Genomic DNA, 12,529 nt, shown 5'->3' with positions numbered 1-12,529 from the left:
AAAACTAACGAACATACATCAGTCATTAAAGAACCTGGAAAGAAAGACGTGACAATCAGAAACTCGAATTTAGCAAAGTTTGGGACGAAGGCGGAACGTGAGACAGAATTACAGGAGTATGCTAGCCGACGCCCAAAATTACCAACGGGTAAGACAACAGAAGAGCTAATCAGTCATCATGCAAAGGAATCCATAAAGAAGTTAGAAGGGGGAAAACGAATGAAGCATAGGAAAGTGGCAGATGATGTTAGTACAGTGTCATCAATTCATTCAAATGTTACACGCGCCTTGCGTGTACGAATGCCAACAAAACCTAAAAGACAACTGTCAACAGCACCGCCAAAGCAACCCACCGAATTAAGTAGCGCTTTCGCAGTGCCAATGGAATTGCCCACCACAAGCATTGTTATAGCGGAGCCACCTAGTACGCCAAACTGAAAAGCAGCTACAAAGGCATCCGTAGCATTAACCCCAACAAAACGAAAGCTCTCCACAGTATCGGTTACAGCGTCGGATGAGTCTGCGAATTCAATCCAAATTTGCCTTCCCTCAACTTCAAGTACTGGTGCAAATGGGAAACATAAAAGACAACAAAATATCAAGAAACAACAAATTGAGAATAAATCAACAATTTCCGCCATACAAACAGCCGCAGCACAATCTAATCAAGAGGAAACTAATTCTACAGTCGGCCCAAGTTCTCCGACACCTTCGTACTCTACCCAATTTTATGTCTCAACCAATTATGAAAAACCAGAATTGTCGATGACGGCTGGCGAGGCTGAGAGATATTACGAAAGTGAGAGTGATTAAAGTACGTTTCTCGAAAACTGTTGCGTTTAAAACTCTGATTAAAACATTATAGTATTTATTATTTAACCAGTACATATGATTATTAATCTTCTGATAAATAACTTTGTTATTTATTTTCGCCAAGGGGGAAATGTGGTACAATTGTACATTTTAGTTTGGGGCTATCGATTTGGTGTAGCTAAAAAAGTTCATTTTATGTTTAAATTAATTTAGTTCATTTCATCTACCTTATTTTGTTCATTCATTTAATTTTTGTTTTGAAGATCGAATCTTAAGTTTTCATACTTGTAAATTTGTTTACATCCTGTGCATGATCTTCTGTCTGTTCACATTGTCTCGTGATTGTAAGTTGCCGCATTTGGAAATGTAATCTTATGAACAAATTGTTAATCAGTTTGTTAATTTTATCTAGATTCATTCTCTTCATTCTCGCAATTGAAATTAGTTGACACTCTCTTTAACTAGAATCCGCTCCGCCAAAAAGTCTTATTTTAGACGAGTTAAATTTAATTGTATTTCGCTAAGCGAAATACCCAATTAATAATCGAGTGTAATTTCGCTACGCCAAATCCGCCTATATTCTGTAACCAGAATATTCAATTCACAAGCAACAAAATTTAGCGTCGATTCGCTCCACCAATTCACCCATAAATAGCCGTTGTAGAATAAGCTAATCGGCGTCGCGAATCATCTCATTCCTACAGATAGCAAATCTGTACGACAAGCAGAAAGCGGATCTATTTTGTCAGATCCCCCCAGCTTAGTAGGCTTATATTTTTACGCCTCCAGGCGCACGTGCTATTTTTTTTTTACAAAATAACGTGCTATATAACAACATATAATTTGTTTTAACGGGGGGGGGGGCGTAAAAAACACTGGGAGGGGGGGCATAAAAAACACTGGGAGGGGGGGGGGCGAAACAGAATAGATCCGCACTCTGCTATCAAAATAAAAACTGTGCTTGGACCACCACAACCTGGGATTAATTGAGTACATATCAATTGAACTCTCCATATTTCGCATGCGAGTCGGGATTGTGCTTCTCCCATAAAGGCTATGAGCAGAAAGGGAAGTGTTTGTGGGCTTCTTTTTGCGTCAGGTTATCAGATTTTGTATGAGCGTAGTTGTCTGCCAACCGAGCACGCTTTATGACTTCTGACTTATAATCAGGCGCTCAAAGTACGGCTAGAAACTCTACTACAGCACTGAAGGCAAGTTTCGATAATTCATATCAAATTGGGCAAGTGGACTTGGGACGCGAAAGTAGGAGTATGAAGTTAACAAATATAATACATGAGAACAACAGTATTTCACAGTATGCGTAAAATAACACAAGATAAAATATTGTCAAACCAAACCTTTTGCCATACAGAAATTGGAGTAAATTAACATTAAGTATTGGTCCACAGGTGAACTTCACTAAATCAAGAGATAATGATCGTTATAATGTACAACAAAGTTGCTGCGTTTTCAAAAAATTTTTAGGGTAAGAAAACAGTTTATTGTATTTCCGAGAAGAAACTATAGTTTTTGCAAAAGACTCTAGGCTATACTACTTTCAGATGAAGACTGCTACAATTTTTCGAGCCTTTACTCCAATTTATTAGCTCAGTTACAAGGTTGCTGGTTTTAGAGACAAGAAAGGAGGTGAGAGGTAAAATCATTGATTTCGAAACTCCGTGTTGCTATACTTTACATTGAGAGATGTGGTTGATGTGGACCTACTTACGTTGATAGGTCATTCGGCCACTTCCACACTTGTTGTGATTTGCGGTTTTGGTCGCACACCTTAAACACTTGTTTTTGGAAAAAGTGATAACCCGGGTCGAATGTCCTCCCTAAAATCCTCCCATTTTGTTCTAAGAGTTGGGGGGGGGGGGTAATTCGTCTATGGGGGATAAATTGATGTAAGAGTGTGAGGGTAATTTGTTCAGAGGGGCTAAAATGATGTAAGAGTTGGGCTGCAATGGGAGGACTTTTGAGGAATTACCCCCCCCCCCCCTGACTAAAACTGCCATGTAAGAGTGGGCTGCAATGGGAGGACTTTTGAGGAATTACCCCCCCCCCCCCTGAATAAAATTGCCAAGTAGGAGTGGGCTGCAACGGGCTGCAAGAGAGGTAAAATGGTGTAAGAGTGAAATGGGTAATTTGTCCAGAGGGGGTAAAATGAGGTAAGAGTTGAGCTGCCAAGAGGGTAAAATGGTGTAAGAGTGAGGGGGTAATTTGTTCGGAGGGGGTCAAATAGTGTAAGAGTTGGGCTGCCAAGGGGGTAAAATGGTGTGAGAATGAGGGGGTAAATTATTCAGAGGGGGTAAAATGATGTAATAGTTGGGCTGCTAGGGTTAAAATGGTGTAAAAATGAGGGGGTAATTTGTTCAGAGGGGTTAAAACGATGTAAGAGTTGAGCTGCCATGGGGGTAAAATTGTGTAAGAGTGAGGGGGTAATTTGTCCAGAGGGGGTAAAAAGATGTAATGGTTGGGTTGCCAAGGGGGGTAAAATGTTGTAAGAATGAGGGGGTAATTTGTTCAGAGGGGGTAAAATGCTGTAAGAGTAGGGCTGCCAAGGGGGGTAAAAAGGTGTAAGAGTGAGAGGGTAATATGTCCAGAGGGGGTAAAATGATGTAATAGTTGGGCTGCCAAGGGGGGTAAATTGATGTAAAAGTGAGGGGGTATTTTGTTCTGAGGGGGTAAAATGATGTAAGAGTGAGGGGGTAATTTGTTGAGAGGAGGAAATTCTAACAAATATTATTCATATTTATAGACTGTCAGGAGTTGGACAAGCATTGATGGTCTGGAGGTTAAGGCGACGCAGCTGAGGGTACAAAGGTTGTGGGTTCAAGACTGGCAGTCTTCAGGTATGGGCGCTAAACCAATGTCAGATTGAGGGGGTAAAATGAATATAAGAGTTGGGCTGCCAAGGGGGGTAAAATGTTGTAAGATTGGGGCTGCAATGGGAGGATTTTTTAGGAAAATGCATCTCAAAACTCATACGTCTTTTTGGGCTGCATTGGGCTTCCAAGAGGGATAAAATGGTGTAAGAATGAGGGGGTAAAAGACAAATTAACCCCCACTCTTACATCTTTTGGTCTGTCAAGGTGGGTGAAACGATGTAAGTGTTCGGGGGTTAACCCCCCACTCTTAGGTCATTTTGGACGAAAAAAGTGAACCCGGGAAGAGAAAAAAACAATTTACAAAAATTTATTACAAAACATACCAAAAGAATACATTTTTCAAGATTGGCTATATACATTTGTGATACGTCTGGGTACCAAAAGCTTTTTCTCTTGAAAGAAAAGTTTTTTTACGACGTGTGACATTTGCAGTGACACCCGATTTTTGTTATAAACTAAAAACTTTTCGAGAGGAAATTTTCAAAAAAGAATTCGAAATCTGTCTGCAGATTTTTAAAAGTTTAAGAGAAACTGACAGTTGCAGTAACTGGGACTGTAAAATATTTTTGTATTTTTCTATCGTTTCTTTTGACGGTTAAACATTATCTTTTCTTCAAACTCTTCACACTTCCTAGAAGTTTCTTTTTTGGGAGAATAACTGACTCAAATTTTTTAACTTAGATTTCGAGTATGAACTGGTTTCATTCTTTCACATATTTTATGTGGTGAATATAAATTTCAGTTTGAACTCATTACAATGGCGGACAAAATTACTGTCTTAAATTTAAATTACAAAAAGTAGTATAAAACACAATAGAAGCAACGCAAGCGTATAAATAAAAACTTTTCGTTCAAATCGAACACGACTTTTCCACAATTAGAAAGATGATCTGTAGCTGCTTGAGCGACTAGTGGAGTAAGCGGAAGCTGAACCCACTCCGCCATACATGACAGCTGTTCTGGGAACCATTGTTGTACCTCCTGGTGATCGGCGACTGTGACGACGAGACTAAAACCAACAACTATTGGCTCTAATCACATTAAAGGTAAACTCGAAAGCTAATGTTACAGCCTTTTGTAATGCTTAACCTGTGACCGCACCCCCCCCCCCCGCCCGCTGGGTCGTGATCGAATGGTTGACTTGTAACAACTTGCAAGTTTCTTACAAAAGATGGTTAAATTGTAAGTTTCTGTCCAAACTGAAAAACACAATAAAAACAAATTTATGATTGATTAGTAGAAACTTGCCAGTTTATATTATAGTGCGACGACATGTGGAATAATCAAACAAAGTCCATTAGTTTTCTTACCGCATCCCAAGCTTGTTCCAAAAAGGGGCAAGTAAACTCTGTTGGAAAAAATACAATAATTATTTCAAATTTAATTTTTAATTCCCATTATTTTATAGAGTTCATTATTTGCGTCAACATAACTGCAAAGTTATCTCAGAATATCCAAAAAATTAGTTCTGAGTTTCTTTTGAGTTTCATTTTTAGGATGATAAAGGAGATATTAACACATGGGGTACTCTTAAAAATAGAGCAATCAAATTCTCGCTCAGTTGTTATTCAAAATCGTTGACAAATATTTTGTGGGAGCTTATTCAAATCAATTTTATCTATATTTGCAGCTTTTTCAAAAATTGTATATTCAAATAATTGGATATAACGAAAGTATACTAGAGAATTATATTTCAACTACCGCATCCCGGGCCACATGAGCCCTGTAGCCAGTCCCCGAGAACAAGCTCAGATTTATACTCGAATTTGTAGTTAGCTAAAATTATGACACTGAGTATATCATTATATTAATTTGATTGTCGAGGAGATATTGTCTATGAAAATATTGAGTTAATGTATTGGGTTAATTAAGGCTTGTTGGGTCTTTTAAGCTATATAGGGAAACTTCACATTGGCTTTATCGACCTTTTCAAATGGCCGACCAGCTAATTGTGCAAGAATCATGCAAGATCTTTCAATTCTGACTTCAATCTCTTTTTTATCCTTTTGTTACCAGATTCACCTACTAAAGGTACATTATGATTCGGATCTTTTTCGCTGGCGCTCCTATGGTATCTACTACTTACTTTTATTTTCTTGAAAATTGTTACAACTATGGTTGTTGATGTATTATACACAGCACACAGTTTTGAAAACAAATAACCTTTTCAGGAAGCCAAACATTAATTTTTTGTGGGAGGGGCTGCTTAATTTTCAGCTATATAGAAGTGGGAGATCCGAATTTTCATGTAAAAATTACCGAAAACTATTGTAATTCCACGCAGCAAATCGCGTGCTTTTACAGGAGAAAGCGCATGAAAACTCGTGAAGGTCCACCCGAGAGATTCATGAGATCTGACGCAAAAAAATCACGTATCTTGCAGTTTTTTCGTGTGTCACTTTTTCCCGAAAAATCATGTGTTGACACATGAATTCTTATGTGATACCCCACGAAAAAAAAGTTATTAAAAAGAGTATATGATATTGTTACCAACCATGGCCAAACGCGCTAAATGCGCAGCTCTTTAATAGTAAAGTGGGGGTATATTTCCGTGGAGGTTTATTTCCGTGGGGGTTTATTTCCGTGGGGGTTTATTTCCTATCTAAAAAGAAGTGGGGTTTTTTTTTCGTGGGGGTTTGTTTCCGCAACCGCACGCAACCATTTTACAACCAATACTCACTCGTTCATGTCTGACACCGCCGAATCCGTTATCCTCGTGAACACTGTGTTCGCTTACATAACTGTGAGCGTCGTCAGCCAATGGGAGAACAGCTAAATGAGTTCTCGTCGGAGATCGAGCTCTGGCTGAAGTCGCCGAAAAAGAACTGTTATAGAAAGCCATCTTATCTGAAATATCTGTCGTTGAAATTTCCGAAACAATTTAGAAGCGCAAAGTGTTCGAACTTCAATTTCAGAAACTTTAGGGTTGAATATGACAATAAATTTCGGTTTAAATAATCTCTGCTTTTATAGTAAAAAGGGTGGGAATGTTGAATGACAATGAATTGAATTTAGCAAATTCAACAAATTTACATTCATATTATATTATAATACGTTCTAATTGAGCGCAAATGATGAATAATTGCGAACAAACTTTTAAAGACATTTAATATTTGTTAAATTTGGATATAATTGGATTATTTTGATTATACAGATTACGTAATTCGCTTTCTCCTGAAAAGTGGGCTGCCATTCTTAACATCGTGAACAGTTTCAAATTTGACCCCAAAATTTAATTGATTGTGTAATACAATTATCAAGTATGTTTCTAGCTCAAATGTTTGATTAATTGGAATCTAGATTGATGATAATTGCCACCCTGTCACCAGGAAAACCCATCACTCATTAACAACCTTTGACGGCTTTTTGTTGATGATAAAGTTTGTGATCTGTTCCACAACCTATCTACATAGAGTACATAAGTTAAGCACCCTCGAAAATAGACTTCGTCTCCCTAGTCATTCAAAAAACTTTTTGACTGCAAACAATCAGGACAACCAATTTTTACCGTTCCAAGAGCCACAGAAAAAATCGAGAACCGCGCTAATAACAAGTTCTCGAGAACTCTACTTTCTGAAGGGCACCTTCAAAAAGGAACCAGGGTATACCATTCAGCTTTTAAGTTTTGTAGGTTTTCCACGGCCACGTAGCAACAGGTTTCAGGATAAAAAAATCAAAATAACTAGAAGTGTTATTGGGCTAAACAACCCACACACAAAAATTGCAGACCCGGTTGAGGGAAAATATTCTCACCGATATGGATACAGAAAAATAACTGACTATAGATTTCAGTGTTCTCTTGTGTTCTGTCCTTCCTTCACCCACTATGCTAATTGCACCAAACTCTTTGTATAAAATCGACTCTTTCAAAGCAGATGTTCGGGAAAACATGAGACACCTCAATCGGATATAATATTTCAAACAATCGTGCAATCTGACCACTTGAATCATCCATGCTCACCCTGTTTAACCAGAAACAAAAAACGACAAAATATTGAAAACAGGTTGACCGTTACTTACTAAACAGCTTTTTTCGGCAACTATATGTACTCACATTTCCCCTGTTGAGACCACGAATTTGCCTTCCAAGTTCTTGGAAGAATCTTGCGAAAAAATTTAACTTGTAAGATCCAGTAAGACAAAGGTAAACATTGTAAGATCTTACAAGACGACAATTTATCAGGCAAGATTCTTGAAAAATCAAAACCATCTCAAGAAAGGCCTGTTTCCAGAAAAACTTTTACTCGATGAAAACAGCGCGTTTGACTTCATTTTCCTTCGTAGTATACCCTGTCACTGTTTTCCACGATAAATTTTAGCAACATGTTAATTAGGCAGAAAAGAAAGAAAATCCAGTTGATAAACAATGACAAAAAATTTCTTGGATTAATATTTGTGGGTTTTAAAGTATGCTGATGAGAACTTACTCATTTTTCTGCTCGTGAGAAATTTTGCCAGCTCAAAGGCATCTTAAGTATTTTATACCAAGTTTCTCAAAAGCTTTAGAGCAAATGAACTTATTAACTTGTTTAAGCAAAAAAAATGTCGAAAACTGTGACAAAAGTCTAATTTTAAGCCAAAAGTGCTGTTTACAAAGTTCTGACGGTTTTTGCGAGGTATCTTGTAGTATACAACCAAAAACTTTAACATCACGCTGTTACACAAAGACAATTCCCAGAAGATTAATTATTTGGGGTCAGAGACAAGAAAAATATTCAACTATCCATGTTCCCATCCGATTGAAAAAATTTGTTCTCGTAAGCACTAAAAATATTTTTTGTTCAGAAATTTGGCATGCCAGAAGTCGCAACTCTGATTAACAATTTGATTTTTGGTAATAATCCTTTTGCAAGTTTTATTTTAAGCCTTTGTTGTTGTATATTTACTCAAGATTTGACGCGTGCAGTTATATATGCAATATAGAAACATGAAATTAATTTAGAAAAAGGCCCAATAGATCTAGAAAAATTAGGCTATGAAAAATTAGGCAATCATGATCTTCATTTTGATCTATTGTCGGGTTGCGTGGCACTAGCCAAGATGATCCAAAGTTCCGATTGAAAATTTGTCTGAGACAATCATCCGAAATTGAAGACTTTCTGGAAAATGAGCATGGTAAACTTAAAGCGTACGGATCACAATGAAAATTACGTTGAGGAGAAAACATATGCTGATGATTTAAAAAAACATTATGGTTTAAAATGCATGGGTGTTATGGGGCAATAGTATTCAGAAAACTCCCTAGCATTGCCCAGAGTTTTAAGGTTTTGAAAATGCTTTGAAGATTCAAAAACCAAATTGCTGCCTTTAAAGTAATACAAAAATGAAAAAAATTCAATAAGTTTTAAGTTTATTTAGCGATTTTCACATTTTTTCCACTGCCTTCATTGGGAGTTCAGCGGAAGTTTTTTTGCGCAGAAGCAATTTCAATTACCAATTGATAGCAGTTTTGCCGATATAAAGCAGCTATTTTTGTCAAAACATACGGTAATTTTCTTAGAAAATTTTTGCGATTGTTTTTTGGTCAAAATTTTGATTTTATCAAAAAGTTCTCAGTGAATTTGTCATTGTGGTTTAGACCTCAACTTTTAATTTTTACTGCATTTTTCCGATGCCTTTTTTAGAGAGAGATGATAAATCTTGTACGCTCTTTGGTATTATATATTATACTAAAAATACAATTTTTTGGTATTATAATATGTAAATAGTTCAAAGTTTTAGGTATTTGTGTGAGAGAGGGAGGGAGAGAGGGAGGGATGAAGGAAGAGAGAAAGGGAGGCACGAAGGAGATAGAGTATATATTCTACAAAGTAGGTTGTGATATTAAGAATGCGCTTGGATTAATAGTTTATTACAAGAAAGCATATTAAGAACCTCGCAGCGTGGACTTCTTGGCTCATTTGAAAGCACAGAATTCCAATCAATTAGAATGTTTTGGGGTTGCAACCCGGAAAATCTCCAAATTTCTTCGCAATCTAAAGAGCTGACAGAGAATCAAAATAACGAGCCATTAGTTGCTCTGATAAAATTTTAATTTCACAAGAATTTTACTTGGAGACTTCTTTGAAAGTAATTGTCTGAAGAGCTGAAAAGCACGGAAGTTTTGTTGAAATATTGCTGAAGAAACACTGCATCAGCGGTTTGCTGTTCACTTTTCTAGATTTCATTGCAGTTTTAGTGATGTTTTTAGCTAGTCCCTGTTAATTTTAAATTCTTTAACAAAATTTAACTGAAAGAATTTGTTAGTAGAAGGTGATCAGGAAGCATTTGGAGGTAATTTGCGCTTATTGTTACCACAAATCATTGCCTGATTTTCTTCCAGCCAAGGTTTAAAGATCTCTATGTATTTTAATAAATAAAGAAGAATATAAATCTACAGGCCATGAAAGTTAGTCTGTGAATCACAAATTTTTTGTTTGATTTTTGGTGTCTTCCTACTACTACACAAACACGCACATACAAACACACACAGACACTAATTTGACACCAGATCTAGAAGCATATATATAACAAACTTGAAAAAATGGTCTTTTTTGGAAGAGAGTCAATATGATTTTTATAGTCCGCTACGATAGCAAGAGATTAATGCCCAAAAACTTGCAGAAATTTTGCATTTTTTCTTCAACTGTTAATTACATATAAATTTTCATGTATAAAAATTAAAGAATTTGAACAAAAAAAAATGTTTCAGCACGCAGATACGCTATTGGTTAGATGCTAGTTTAAAATTTTGTAGTATTGAACTCTTCAGAGAACTTCCAAAAGATGCCAATTTCTGTTTTTTTCTTTCCCTTTCATGTAATTTTTCATGCAGTTTTGGAGATTTTATCATCAAAAATTTACAAAGTGTTGTTGCTGTTTTGCGGTAACAATTTTTCGAAAAGTGTTGAAAGTTTAATCTGCTTCTTCCTATACTATTATTTAAGGTTGAAATTTTTCTCAGAAGGTCATTTTCTGAAACAAACATTTTCGCAGGAGGTAATTTTCTGATACATTTTTTCCCATTGTTGTTGGATTTAAAATAATTTGTTTAAAGTTTTGATTTTTTGTTTACTTATTAATGTTTTCTGCTTTTTTTCGGTAAGTTTTGCTCCTAGTGGTGACACAAATTCTGATGGTGTTCGCTTTTTGTTTCGTCACTTTAAGCTTTCTTTATAAAAATTTTTTTGCTCTAAGAAACATAATCAGTACTCGGGATAAAGTTTCTTGAATCAAGATCTTGAAATAATTCTTGGACCGAACGTTTTATATTTGTTAATATTTTGCTTTCACTGATAGCATATATTAATTTATAAACATTATACAGGGTTTTTACAAATTTTTGTGAAATAACAACTTTTTAGGCTATCAAACTAGTTGAGTTAAATAAAATTAAGGGACCTATTTGGGCAACAATAATGTTGACAGTGTTTGTCACAATAAAAATTTTGGGCAAGAAAGCAATGAGACGACTTGAAAAGTTCTTTCCTGCTGAAACAAATTGTGGAACAAATTGTTACGATTCCTACAACCTGAAGCCCACGAGAAGAAACCTTGAAGGTCATAATGCAGAAAAACCAATACATCCGATTGATCATCCAGTATTTGGAATATAAACTTGAATTTGCTTCAGACTAAATTACCTCTAAAAAATCTTAAGTTTTCCGTTTAAAAATATAATTCTGTGTGTGAGTGAAAAAGATTGTGCGGCAATGCATTTTCACAATTTTGAGAAAACTTTCAATGTCAACGATAAACTAGATGACTTGACTTCTGGATTGCAGCAATTCATAAATCATAAAGCTGCAATAAAGAAAATTTGGAATAGCCTGAAAGCAAAATTTTGTTTTGAGGCAATGTTAATAATTAGTGGTCAGTACAGACCCCAAAATCGGGCATATTTGATCGATGACCTTAGTAACTAGATTTCGAGATCTGCGTCAATAAAAATTAATCGCCCTTGATTACATAAATTAATGTCAATTATGCAGAAGGGATATTTGTGCATTTCATAATCGATTAACATAAGTGAATTACAAAAAATAATGAATTTAGAAAATATCTGTCAAATCTACTGACACAATTCCTGTCAGTTTAGGCCATTTTGCGTCGTCAGTTTTGTCCACGAAGTGGCTCTAAATGCTCTTGGTGGAAAACACTGTCCGATTAGTGTAAGGTTAGCTCAAGTTTCCATAAGTGAAATACATTGGTCTAAAATAAGGGAGAATTTGAACTAAACTAAGGGGTCTGTTTTTACCAGTAATGACCGCAGTGACAGCTCATTAATTCCTTGAAGTAAGAGCTCATTAATTGTGTTTTCAACAGAGTGTTTTTAAACAAAGATTTTCAAGCACCCAATTGAAGTGAAGCTCAAAAGTAACTCCACATTTCTCCATTATGATTAAAAAACTGAAATTCATCTGTTTTCTTTGTTCAGCCATGTTTAACTATCGCAGTGAATAGTGTCACAGTAGAAATGGTGCTAATTTAAGTCCTTATGTGTTGGTTTCAATCATTGGCAATTACACAACTTTGTCACCCCGCTTTTGACACAATAGTAATGAAAAAAAATTTTTTCAGCATGATCAAATACAGACACTGTATTAAAAAGTTTCTTCAAGTATTTAACAAATTATAATCAATCTAGAGAGAACATCAAATAGGCTGCTGGCCTGTCAAGTCAGCCTGATTGCAACAGTAACGGGGCTATATTTTGTTTCCCGGACCCTAGTGTCATAGTAAACTAGAACTGATATGATATATCAATAGTAAAAGGCTATATCAGTACTGTTGCACAGTGAGCAAAGTGTATTTTGCTCGAAGACTTCGCAGGATAAACTCAGACA

This window comes from Convolutriloba macropyga, chromosome 8 (genome assembly GCF_964194025.1).
Source record: "Convolutriloba macropyga chromosome 8, txConMacr16.3, whole genome shotgun sequence".
Lineage (NCBI taxonomy): Eukaryota > Metazoa > Xenacoelomorpha > Acoela > Convolutidae > Convolutriloba > Convolutriloba macropyga.
Note: the sequence above shows the minus strand (reverse complement) of the source record.